This window comes from Procambarus clarkii, chromosome 89 (genome assembly GCF_040958095.1).
Source record: "Procambarus clarkii isolate CNS0578487 chromosome 89, FALCON_Pclarkii_2.0, whole genome shotgun sequence".
NCBI lineage: Eukaryota > Metazoa > Arthropoda > Malacostraca > Decapoda > Cambaridae > Procambarus > Procambarus clarkii.
Window position 1 is genome coordinate 4,861,059 of NC_091238.1, and position 12,302 is coordinate 4,873,360.

The 12,302-nt window shown below is 38.7% G+C and overlaps 1 long non-coding RNA gene across 1 annotated transcript; it reads right to left on the reverse strand.

Moving 5' to 3' along the window:
* Positions 1-778: 778 nt before the first annotated feature.
* Positions 779-10,729, reverse strand: LOC138359087 (uncharacterized). The gene is made up of 4 exons (XR_011225753.1): positions 10,605-10,729; positions 5,321-6,121; positions 3,249-3,637; positions 779-1,280 (listed from the first exon to the last, which is right to left on the reverse strand). It is a non-coding gene; the product is annotated as an uncharacterized lncRNA (long non-coding RNA).
* Between the last annotated feature and the right edge of the window lie 1,573 nt (positions 10,730-12,302).

Sequence of the window (12,302 nt, forward strand, 5' to 3'; positions counted from 1 at the left end):
CAACTTATTGACATCTACTCTGAACAATAAATCAGATCAACCCCATGCATTTTAATCGGTGTCCCTGAACTTTATTCATCTTGTCGCCTCCACAGGATGAATCAAGTCCCTCCCAACTCTGCTGTCTCAACACTTCCATTGTTGCTTGACAGTCTAACTTACAGAAAGTTGTTCTTAATAGCCCCGTCTTCCTTGGACTTGTCCCGTGCGAACTAAGTTTATTTTCCCCAGATACCTGAGAATTAATGAAACGTAGGTGCAATGTACAATTTTTAATTAATTCCCAAAAACATTACTCTTCGTTTTGACTTAGACAGCCACAGTACAAAGTATATCAAAATTATGAACCGTTTTCTTGAAGGAGATTGTCGTTCGCCACGCTAGAAAACCTCATTCAGTAACACGAATTACAACAACGATGCTCCCCCTTCCCAGTGCGGATACATAACGAAATAACAGACAAAATGTGTCTTGATGTATTGAGCCCGTCCTCCTAAGATGATAGTACTTACAGTAACGATGAAGTCGACCGTACAAATATAACGTGATTGACCACCAGAAAGTATACTTTTCTATTACTGAATTTCGACAAACTGAAAAAAGTTTTAAAGTTACTAATAAAACCTAAACTAAGCTTCCAAGGCCTAATACACGTTGACACATAATTTAGTACATAAATGTGCTATAATAGGCCTAGGAATATTTAAGTTTGGAGACCAGACTCAAGTCGACAATCGACTTGAGATTGGTCCAGGACGGACCGAAACGTCGTCAACCCTTTATTTTCTAGTGTGTGGTTTGGTCAACATATTTCAGCCACGTTATTGTGACTCATCATCTTCATTTAAGTTTGGATTTTTGCATATTTTTCCGAACGATGTAAAAAAGTATAAAAGTAGCTTACTGGGGGCTCGATTACTACGAATGGATGCGATCTAAAATAGGTACAGAAAGTACTCTCAAAACAGCATGATGGGTCAATATACAGGGTGGTCCACAAGTAGGTGGACAGTATGTGGAATAATTGTGATTGGAAATAATTTGAGCACCTGCGTTGATGAAATTTAAGTTCTTTTCTATAGTTCAAAATCAAATTTAATTGACAATGAAATAATTGTGTTAGTAAATATAATTGAATGTATACGTAATCGCAGCATAAATATTATCATGTACTGTCCACCCCCTTTTGGACCACCCTGTATATTACAAATTACAGATAAAAATATATACGAACCATTCTTCACGGCGCCTGTCTCGATGAGCTGTAGGGAGGTACATACCTGCAACAAAGAGCAATGACCTTAATAAAATATTTGATACAACTTGTATTTCCAAATAAATGAAAAATTTTCACAGGTGAAGTAAGTTTATCAATCTGTGTCATGTTGTATTTGTGTCACACAGTTTATTATAATGTAACAGTATATTCAGGAATGTCATTTTATGTAAGTAGTGATACAATGGATGAAGAGATTTTTAATTCAAGTAACTTAGTAAAACTAAATTAATATGGCTATGCATCATATCAACGATCAACTATATTTCAATTATTTAAGTGTTGTGTACGCTAGTTGGAATTTATCATTTAATTGTTGCAAAGTTGATGTAACGGAAAAGATCATTTGTAATTTTTGTGTAATCAAAGAGATCGTATGGCTGTAGCACATTTGAACCCTCTCTAATTTCACTGTAATGGAGATTCAACATGGGTTAAAATGGCTCTTCAATAAACTCGTTACAGCGGGGTTTTTCCTGGGTCAGCAGACCTATAGGCTTTACCTAAATTAATAGGCTGATTAGGCTGCAAACATGCCACTCCTCATCATCCCCGACCCAACATTTAACATACCTTCCTATTTTTTCAGAAATTTAACCAACACTTGGTCATATTTTGCGCAACTCTCAAATGATTGGTGGCTGACTGTGATATAAATCGTAATACAAATAATACACATCGGGTAATACAAATCGGGTCATCAGAAATAATTCGTCTCGATGGCCTTTCTCGTATCACCCAAATGAGAAATGGAAGCTGTTATTGGCCTCTTTACCTATCAACTACCCTAGATTAACCTATGGCCACTTGATAAGAGCTGAACCCTGCCCGTTACTCTATTGCTCCTCTCTCGATTTTGTATTTTTAATTGAATGCCTTTATTTTCACAATGGGACTACGCTTCCCAACTATTCCTCCAATTAAGTATTTTATCCAAAAAGGCACCAAGCCGGAAAGGCTATGTAGCACACTATTTCTCTAAAAAATGTTGTCATTGGATTGCTTGCTGAATCAGACTTAGCCTCATTTCATGTAATAAACTTGTATAATTGTATGCGGGTAATTTATTGTTCTGTTCGCGTATAGCATGGGTTTGGCATCTGTCTGCCTTTTATCTCCTGGTATCACTACTGGGCTTAGGTTGTTTATTTTGATGGTCGAAGACCTGGTTAGTTCTTACACGACATGGAAACGCTTTTATAGAAATTTTTTTTCGTGGACTAGATGTTTATCGTGTCTTAAGTCAATTTTCTTGAGTCGCCCGATATCGGCTAGATCAGTCACATTAGTTATTAAAGTTAGTTAAGGATCTTGACTAGTGTTTGCAAATATGCGTAAGGTGATTGTAAAATTCTCTCTCGCATTTTATATTCATAAATTGATCAATAATATGTTCATTGTATCATTATTATCACTAATATTCACAATTCATTCAAATTTACTGACTTCTGTGTTTTCATATCAATATAATTAATTCCGTGCCATGCTTGAACTATTATATACTCAAATTTTAGGCATGACGAAATTTAATTACACATTCAGTTCAGTTAACTGACACCACAGGAAAATAAACAAATCTACTTCAATAACGTTCTTAGGCTAATCAGAATTAGATATTCTTTAGGAAAAAACTTTTAACAAAAAATATAATCTAGAGTAGGTCTTCGATGGAAATTGTTATACAATGAACTGTATATCTGACTTTTAAATGTTGTTGTTGCTTTAATGATGATTTCTAACAACTCTTAACTTGAATTTACTGTGGCTTAGGGCATCTTTAATGCATTTATGAATACCAATGAACGTTTTTGTTTAGACTGCTACATTTGAAGTTTGTCTCTCCATAACCCACTCCCCAAGGGGGCATTGGTCCCCCCCCCCCCCCCCACCATAGAGGAGGGCAATAGGCCCAGCTCCTAGACCCCATCTTGGTACTAAAAAGAGTCAAGTATATATGGCCCATGTTACTCACCTTATAATGGAGGAAGGTATCGTCTGTATGTATCGTTGGGAATTGGTCATCACTGTCCTGCCTGCTGGGGGGCAGTGACCGAGCACTGATCATGCTGCCTGCTGGAGGGCAGTGACCGAGCACTGATCATGCTGCCTGCTGGAGGGCAGTGACCGAGCACTGATCATGCTGCCTGCTGGGAGGCAGTGACCGAGCACTGATCATGCTGCCTGCTGGGGGCAGTGACCGAGCACTGATCATGCTGCCTGCTGGGGGGGCAGTGACCGAGCACTGATCATGCTGCCTGCTGGAGGGCAGTGACCGAGCACTGATCATGCTGCCTGCTGGAGGGCAGTGACCGAGCACTGATCATGCTGCCTGCTGGAGGGCAGTGACCGGACAGCACTTACCTGTAACATCACACAAATCGTAAATGAAAAAAAATTAACAGTATTTAACAAGAGTCCCGTAAATAAAATTGGTCACAAAATTCAAAACACCAGAAGCCATAATATGATGCAAATTAAACTGAATTGTATAACAAGGCATTTAAATGTTTTTCTATAAAATAATAAACTGACTATATATAGCTGATTACATATACCCAAAAACGGCTCCATCACAAGAATTAAATTCACCAATGCCACATGTAGAATTCTACTATTTTCAAACTACCTATGCTTGCAATGTCGCCTATGGCAGACTACTTGCAGAAATTATCCAAGACATTACTTTGATTGCCAGAGCTGCGCCACGCACAATAAAGAAGTCTAGTCGAGGTAGGGGGGTTTTCACTGTGATTGGCTTCCCTCTCAGACAAGTGTTTCAAAGATTCTTATATACTGGGTAGTTATTCTCCAGCACAGTTCTTGAATACAGGGAACAAAGGTGCCATTACAATTTATTCAACCAATCCTCCTGTATAAATAGTATTTTTGTAACTGTGGACTATTATACATATATTGACATAAAGGGCAATTAGATAGTAGGATTTGATACAATTCGCTTTATAGACCGGCAAAAATATGTTCTATATTAGGCCTCAGATTGCGTGCATTAGACCCAGGAAGGTTAGGTTTTCTTTGCCACGTAAGTACAAAAACTTTTCCGGTTTGTCAGAATTCAGTAGCACCAAATTCTAATTTCTAATTGAATTTTAACGTCAATATAAAATGGCCAACATTGTTACTAGTAGTAACTAAACAGGATAAACAGGTTACTAGTAGTAACAAACATTCTGAATATAAATATATTCAGAATGGACTGAATATATTTATATCTTTAAAACAGTGTGTCTGAAGACTAGAGGCCAGATTCACGAAAGCACTTACGCAAGCACTTACGAACTTGTACATCTTTCCTCAATCTTTGACGGCTTTGGTTACATTTATTAAACAGTTTACAAGAATAACAACTTGCCAATCAACTGTTGTTATTGTTATAAACAGCCTCCTGGTGCTTCGGAGTTCATTAACTGTTTAATAATTTGTAAACAAAGCCGCCAAAGATTGAGAAAAGATGTACAGGTTCGTAAGTGCTTTCGTGAATCTGGCCATAGATGGTTCGGGGAATAGCCTCATTAAACTGTGCAAGGTAATTTGTGATTGAATTGTCTCTTAAACAGTAATATAACAGTAAGCAAAACAACATGAACTATTGTATAGCCATATTCATGAGGCTCTTCAAGTGATAAGATGTTAATGTTGAGAATTAAGGACAATAGGTGTGACCAATGTACTGAAATTGAGAATATTTAATGTGAGAATTAAGGACAATAGGTGTGACCAATGTACTGAAATTGAGAATATTATGCATATATTACATTTCTGTAAGCAGAAAGTTGTTCTGGTAAACCGGATTAGAGATTCTGAAAGCTTTATGTGGACCAAGCATTAGAGTGGATTTAATGAGGCTTTTTAATGTCTCATAAATATAAAATACAAGAAAATTAAAAATACAATAATTATGCTACTTTCTGATTACATTTCATGAGTGGATGGGCATGGAGGAGGGTTACTCAGTAGACAAAATATTGAAGTTCTTGCGAGGCAGGATCAAGAAGTAAGGAGTCAGGTATTGGGAAAGTTCCTCACCTTAACATGATGGAAGATAACACCTGGATGAATCGCTGGCAACTGGTCACCACCTTGCCCACTAGAGACGGTGACCGAGCACCAAATTCCCTGTAATCACGAATCCAAGATCCTAGGGCAGGGGATGGAAGACTGGGGGCGAGGCTGCAGAAAACTTGAGCTGGGAACAGGGTACAGGTCAGAGGAACAGGGTACAGGTCAGAGGAACAGGGTACAGGTCAGAGGAACAGGGTACAGGTCAGAGGAACAGGGTACAGGTCAGAGGAACAGGGTACAGGTCAGAGGAACAGGGTACAGGTCAGAGGAACAGGGTACAGGTCAGAGGAACAGGGTACAGGTCAGAGGAACAGGGTACAGGTCAGAGGAACAGGGTACAGGTCAGAGGAACAAGGTACAGGTCAGAGGAACAGGGTACAGGTCAGAGGAACAGGGTACAGGTCAGAGGAACAGGGTACAGGTCAGTGGCCCAATTACCCTGGATTTGACTTAGCAGCAATACTGTACGGCGTTCACTTTGTCTATCTCCATCATGGGCGTCACATAAGGGCTTGTTTCCTAGGCAGCTGGTGATTGTTGGTGTTATTTCAATCTTGGGTCTTCCTTTATCATTGCGACTTCAGAGCCGCTCTTTCTTCTGGCATTTGCCGTCAGGCTTGGGCTGTCGGTCTCGGGTAAATGAGGATGGGTAAAAAAGGATATGAGTTGGGCTGACCACTTGGTTTTCTTCGCCTTGCCGACTATCACAGAGCTGTTGGAGCTCACATGTCCGTTCCCGTGGTGAGCGTGCTGGAGAGTTCTTCCCTGTAATATAAGATAATAATAAGTAACAATGCATTGTAGCTATTCAGTATGCACTGTAAATATTATACATTGTAACTATTCAGTATGCACTGTAAATATTAGTCAACTTTGGTTTATGACACCAAACTATTTTGGATTAAAAGTTAGGTGTGTTTACAAATTTATGTAATTATTTAATTATATATTATATATAACTATCAACATCCATCATCTATTGTGTGGCATTCCCCCGGACGCTGGTTCAAACCCGCCGTCCTTCTCAAAATGATTTGTTCACATTTATCAAGTTACTGTGATTTCATTCTGAATTTTATCTCGCATTGATCAGTAGATTGATTGATTAAGCAAGATGAGGTTTTGTTCCCATTACCTAGCAACCATTATAACATAAAACTGGTTTAGTGTCTACTATGTTGTAGCTCTTCCGCTTTAAACTAAAGCAAGACCTTATAGAATAATTAAATTACTTTCAAAAATCAATCCTGGCGAGTCCTATTGGCTACCTACATAATAAGAAATTACCACTAAATTTATGGAATCATTCAAGAAGCCGTGTGAAAGGCTTCACCTTTCCTCACAAGATGACAGGTTTTCTGGAGTAGATCAAATTGAAAGAATGACGCCTAGGAGTCATAGTAAGCAGCTGAGATTTAATCAGAAGCACGAGTACAAAGATTATTCTCTTATATCCACCACCTGGACATCAATATGTAGTCGGCGTAGTATAGGATCAATCAAAGACGATTGAGAAAATGCAAAGTATGACAAAGCCTTATCTATGATGATTTCTTATGGAGCCAACGTCAAATGTCTCAATCTGCACTTGGAGATTGAGACATTTGAGACTATTTATAGCACTCAGTATAACTAAACTACAAACATAATTCATTTTCCAAGAAAATAGTAGAATGTGGGCAAAATATGCTTGCAGCTTCTGCATTGCCGATATACGATCTGTTGATTATTACGCCTTGTATCTTGCTCATTTCCCCCCTAAACAATTACAAGACCTACAAGTAGTACAATATTATGCCATGCACATCATCCTGGGTTGTCCGAGAACTGTCACAGTTGTTAACATGAGAAATGCACCAAAACCACCTTCTAGTTATGCCAAATACTGTACTATGTTTTGTGGCAAAAATTGAAAAATAATGGTCCCCCAGCACTATTTAAATTAAATTGAGATCCATTCTTAACAACACTTAACTGTTCACTCAATCCTGGGGCTTCGTAGCCTGGTGGATAGCGCGCAGGATTCGTAATTCTGTGGCGCGGGTTCGATTCCCGCACGAGGCAGAAGCAAATGGGCAAAGTTTCTTTCACCCTGAATGCCCCTGTTACCTAGCAGTAAATAGGTACCTGGGAGTTAGTCAGCTGTCACGGGCTGCTTCCTGGGGGTGGAGGCCTGGTCGAGGACCGGGCCACGGGGACACTAAAGCCCCGAAATCATCAAGATAACCTCAAGATCCTTCCCATAAATCCCCTTACAGCGTGTCTCAGTTGGTATTAATGCACAGACCATGAGTTTCAGAGTCATTTGTATGGCTACCATCTAATCATGGGTCCCATCTAATTGAAATGGATACCATTTCAATTAGAATAGGGATAGCAGCACATTGCTGTGATTACCTAAGCTTGTTATAAAAAAAATTGTGCCAATAATCTTATGAAACAATGTCTTAAGATTTTTTGTCACTATATTACCCCTTGGAAAGATGTGGAGGTCTCTGTACCTTTCACATCCATCAGTGTAAAGCAAACTTATAACTCAAACTGAGATTCAGTTTGATTCAGTGTGACAAACAGATTCTAACACAAACACTTGAGGCTATCGACAGTCTTCAAAATCTCAAGCCAAGAGAATTCTATGCCTTTACTGATGGGTCTGTGCAACTGAGCACAAGCAGAACAGGTTGTGCATGTGCAGTATATAAAGGGAATGACATGATCATGTTTAATATGTAGAGATTGAACGACTGGGCAAGTAAAACACAAACTGAGCTGCTGGGTATTTATTTATCTAGCCACTGAATAGTACCTTAAACTCAATGGAGGTGATAATTTGTGACAGTGCTTTGCAGTCTTTATATAACCCATAACAAAGTACTTTGTAATATTAAATGAAGTGGGTTTTCCCAAAGATAATAATTACTGTGTAAAATGTATATGAATCCCATCCCTTGTTGGGGCTTGAAAACATGACTGTGGATAAATTGACCAATGAGTCTTGAAGAAAAAACATGGGTTACAACTTTGGACTCTCTAATGCAATTAAAAAACATACAAATTAAAGAAATTACTTCCAATTTGGAAAAACTGAGAAATCCCCAAAGACCTGGAAAACTGCAGTATTAAAAATAAAGACTAATTTTGTAATTATGGGTATTATAGTAGCAAGTATAACATTTGTGGTTTACAGCTCATGCAATATGCCATGACTGCCAGCATTAGGCTGGGATATTGGTATCTATGGTAGGTGGCTGCAGGTAATGAAAACCCCCAATGTGAACAATGCTACTTTTTTTATTACATTTGTGTGTGGATAGGCAGGCAGGAGGGTTACTCAGTAGACAAAATATTGAAATTCTGGCTAGGCAGGATCATGTATAACATTATGGCCGAAACGCTTTGCGTAAATGCCCGAAACGCTTTGCGTAATAGTGGCTTTAGGCATTGTATGTACTAGCTCTACCTACAAGTCAAACAATCCTTGTAAATATTTATTGTATGTATGTACCTTACCTAAATAAAATTGTATTGTATTGTATTGTATTGTATTGTATTGTATTTAGGGTTTGTAGCATATGCTAGGTGATGTGGAAAATTGGTTTACTGAGAATTATATAAAATATATAAATGTAGTATTTTCCCTTATAAATTGATATAAATATGATCTTTATATTGTTTAGTATTTAATGAAGAAAAAATATTGTAAACTATGTGAACAAGAGTTAGGGAAATACTCTCCAACATTATACCTATGACTGCCCTGTTATCAGTAATTTCAGACCAAATGGAATGAGGTACTTTGAGCTCTGTAATTTATACACTCAGGAATACTAGAAGATAGTCGTGTGCTGTACCCAGATTTTGCTAGTGGAGGCTAATAGATGAGATCTTACTGATCTAAACCGATCTTACTGATCTGATCTCTAGCATTGTGTCAGATCTTTCTTACTTAATAGATCTTACATTTATTGTTCTCTCCTGATTCCATGTATGACTGGCCGTCCTGTAAGGTGGGGGATGTTGAATGAACTTGTAGCTGGTTTTTTATCTTCAATGTGTAATCTTTCATACAGGTTATGGTAGCAGCACATTGCTTTGTATACCTAAGCTTCTTAAAAAAAAAAAAAAGACATTGAGAGGAATCTTATAGAAACTGGTAAAAAATAATGATGGAATATTTCCTAGATTCAGTGCTTAGCCTTTATGAAAATCATAGTTATTATTTAGACAAATTTAATTTATTTGCTTTGTATTGAGGCAGGTATTTTTTCTCCTGATTCCATATATGACTAACCATCCTGCGTGACATGGATATTTGATGAACTTTTAGCTAATTTTTTATCTACACTGCAATCTTTCATATAAAATATGGTGGTAGCACATTGCTGTACTACCACCATATTAAAAGCACAGAAATTATATTATTCCTAAGCTATAAAAAAAGAAATCGTGAAGAATCTTATATAAACTAGTTAAAAAAAAATTTTAATGCTGTATTTCCATGATTCAGTGCTTAGCTCTTATGAAAATCATAAAGTTATTAGTCAAATTTATTTTTTGTACTGAAGAAGGTATTTTCTCTCCTGATTTTATATATGACTAACCATCCTGCGAGATGTAGATATTAGATGAACTTAGCTAGTTTTTTATCTACACTAATCCTTCATATAGAATAATTTAGCAGCATATTGATGTGTATACCTAAGCATGTTAAAATAAAAGGCTGAACCCCTACCAGAAAATTCAGCTTTTAAGCTCTGTGACAAATCATTCACTTGAATACTACATTATTAAATGCGAAACTATACCAGATTTTAAACCTTCTGGCTAATTGTTCAACCAACTATTACAATGTAATTAAAGCTGATAATTTCGAAGGTATCCTAACGATTTATCCTAAATTTGCTAGAACATTTCTAATAATGAAAAACAAATTGTGTATAATCCTCTATGGCAGTGAATAGGATCATTCTCACTAAATTAAGACCAATTTGAATTACTCAGATTAGACAAAATTGGAAAATTGTCATTAACATTTTAATAATAGATTCAAGTATTGACTGCCTGACATTGGTGCTACGTAACTAATAATAAGTTTATAAATGTGTATGAGTGTTAAGGACAGTGTATGAATGCCAGTGTCAAGACTTGAATTATGTGTGATTAACGAGCAATTCGCCTCCTTTCCTCACTAAATAATAACATATCACATTCCTTACAACAAAACTAACATTACAACTCACAAACTTACTTGTAACTGTAGTTCCACTAAGCAGGAACAATATATAAAGTTCATACACACGTTACTACGCACTTATTTCAGTAATTTTTCCTATCAAGCGCTCACTCAGGCAGGTCCTCTCCTGACCACGACCCGAGAGGTAATGAAGACAGTACTCAAAACGACTCATGTCTCGAGACCTTAAACTCCCGCCATTAGGAACCTCGAAGCCTCATTAGTGGTCAGATAAAGAAGCAATTGCCTCGTTGTCTCTCTAATTTGATTATTGTATTAAATCATAATATATTTTAGGATTGAGGTAATTAGATGGCAGGAGTTTTAAGGTATAAAGCCTAATTCCCTAAAACAGTTCTCATTATATTTGTAAAAACTAATAATTATAAAATTTTAAATGAATTGCATAGTTGGTGGAATCATGCTGATGTATGTAGCCGCGAGCCTCCAGAAAAATAATTATTATTCTCTTACATGTGAATACATTTCAGCTCTTTTGATAGTTAGTTTATCAATTATTATAAACTAATATGTACAGTAGACATTAATGTTTGTATTGGGATATATTTCCTAAGTAAAAGTACCCAGAACAATTGTTCGAGAAATTTTGATAACTTGAAACAGAACTCTGAATGATGCCATCAACTGCGGTCGAGATTTTGTTAATCTGTTCTATTTTATATATTATATTTTAGACTCATTTAGAGTAATAAATCAATAAATATACATCTTGTATTGTCCGAACAAATTAGCATTAGCTAATTTTATGTAATACATTACAAGGGGTAGTGGCAGGGGGTCCACCACACAGGGTGGCAGGGGTCCACCACACAGTGTGGCAGGGGTCCACCACACAGTGTGGCAGGGGTCCACCACACAGTGTGGCAGGGGTCCACCTCACAGGGTGGCAGGGGTCCACCACACAGTGTGACAGGGGTCCACCACACAGTGTGGCAGGGGTCCACCACACAGTGTGGCAGGGGTCCACCACACAGTGTGGCAGGGGTCCACCACACAGTGTGGCAGGGGTCCACCACACAGTGTGGCAGGGGTCCACCACACATGGCGGCAGGGGTCCACCACACAGTGTGGCAGGGGTCCACCACACAGGGTGGCAGGGGTCCACCACACAGGGTGGCAGGGGTCCACCACACAGTGTGGCAGGGGTCCACCACACAGTGTGGCAGGGGTCCACCACACAGTGTGGCAGGGGTCCACCACACAGTGTGGCAGGGGTCCACCACACAGGGTGGCAGGGGTCCACCACACAGTGTGGCAGGGGTCCACCACACAGTGTGGCAGGGGTCCACCACACAGTGTGGCAGGGGTCCACCACACAGGGTGGCAGGGGTCCACCACACAGGGTGGCAGGGGTCCACCACACAGGGTGGCAGGGGTCCACCACACAGGGTGGCAGGGGTCCACCACACAGGGTGGCAGGGGTCCACCACACAGGGTGGCAGGGGTCCACCACACAGGGCGTGGACACAATATATGCAAATAACCCAGAGAATTGCCATTAAACTGTTCATTACTGTGAGAATCGTGAGCAGGTGGAATAGGCTCCGTGATGACATTTTTTTAGAGGAATTCAATAGGCCACTCAAAAATGGCGGAACGCCGATAAACATTAAGGGTAAAAGGCATCGTATTAACTAGTTTGAGGCTTAAAATTCATGACATACGAGCTAAATAATGCTTGAGGCCTGTAGG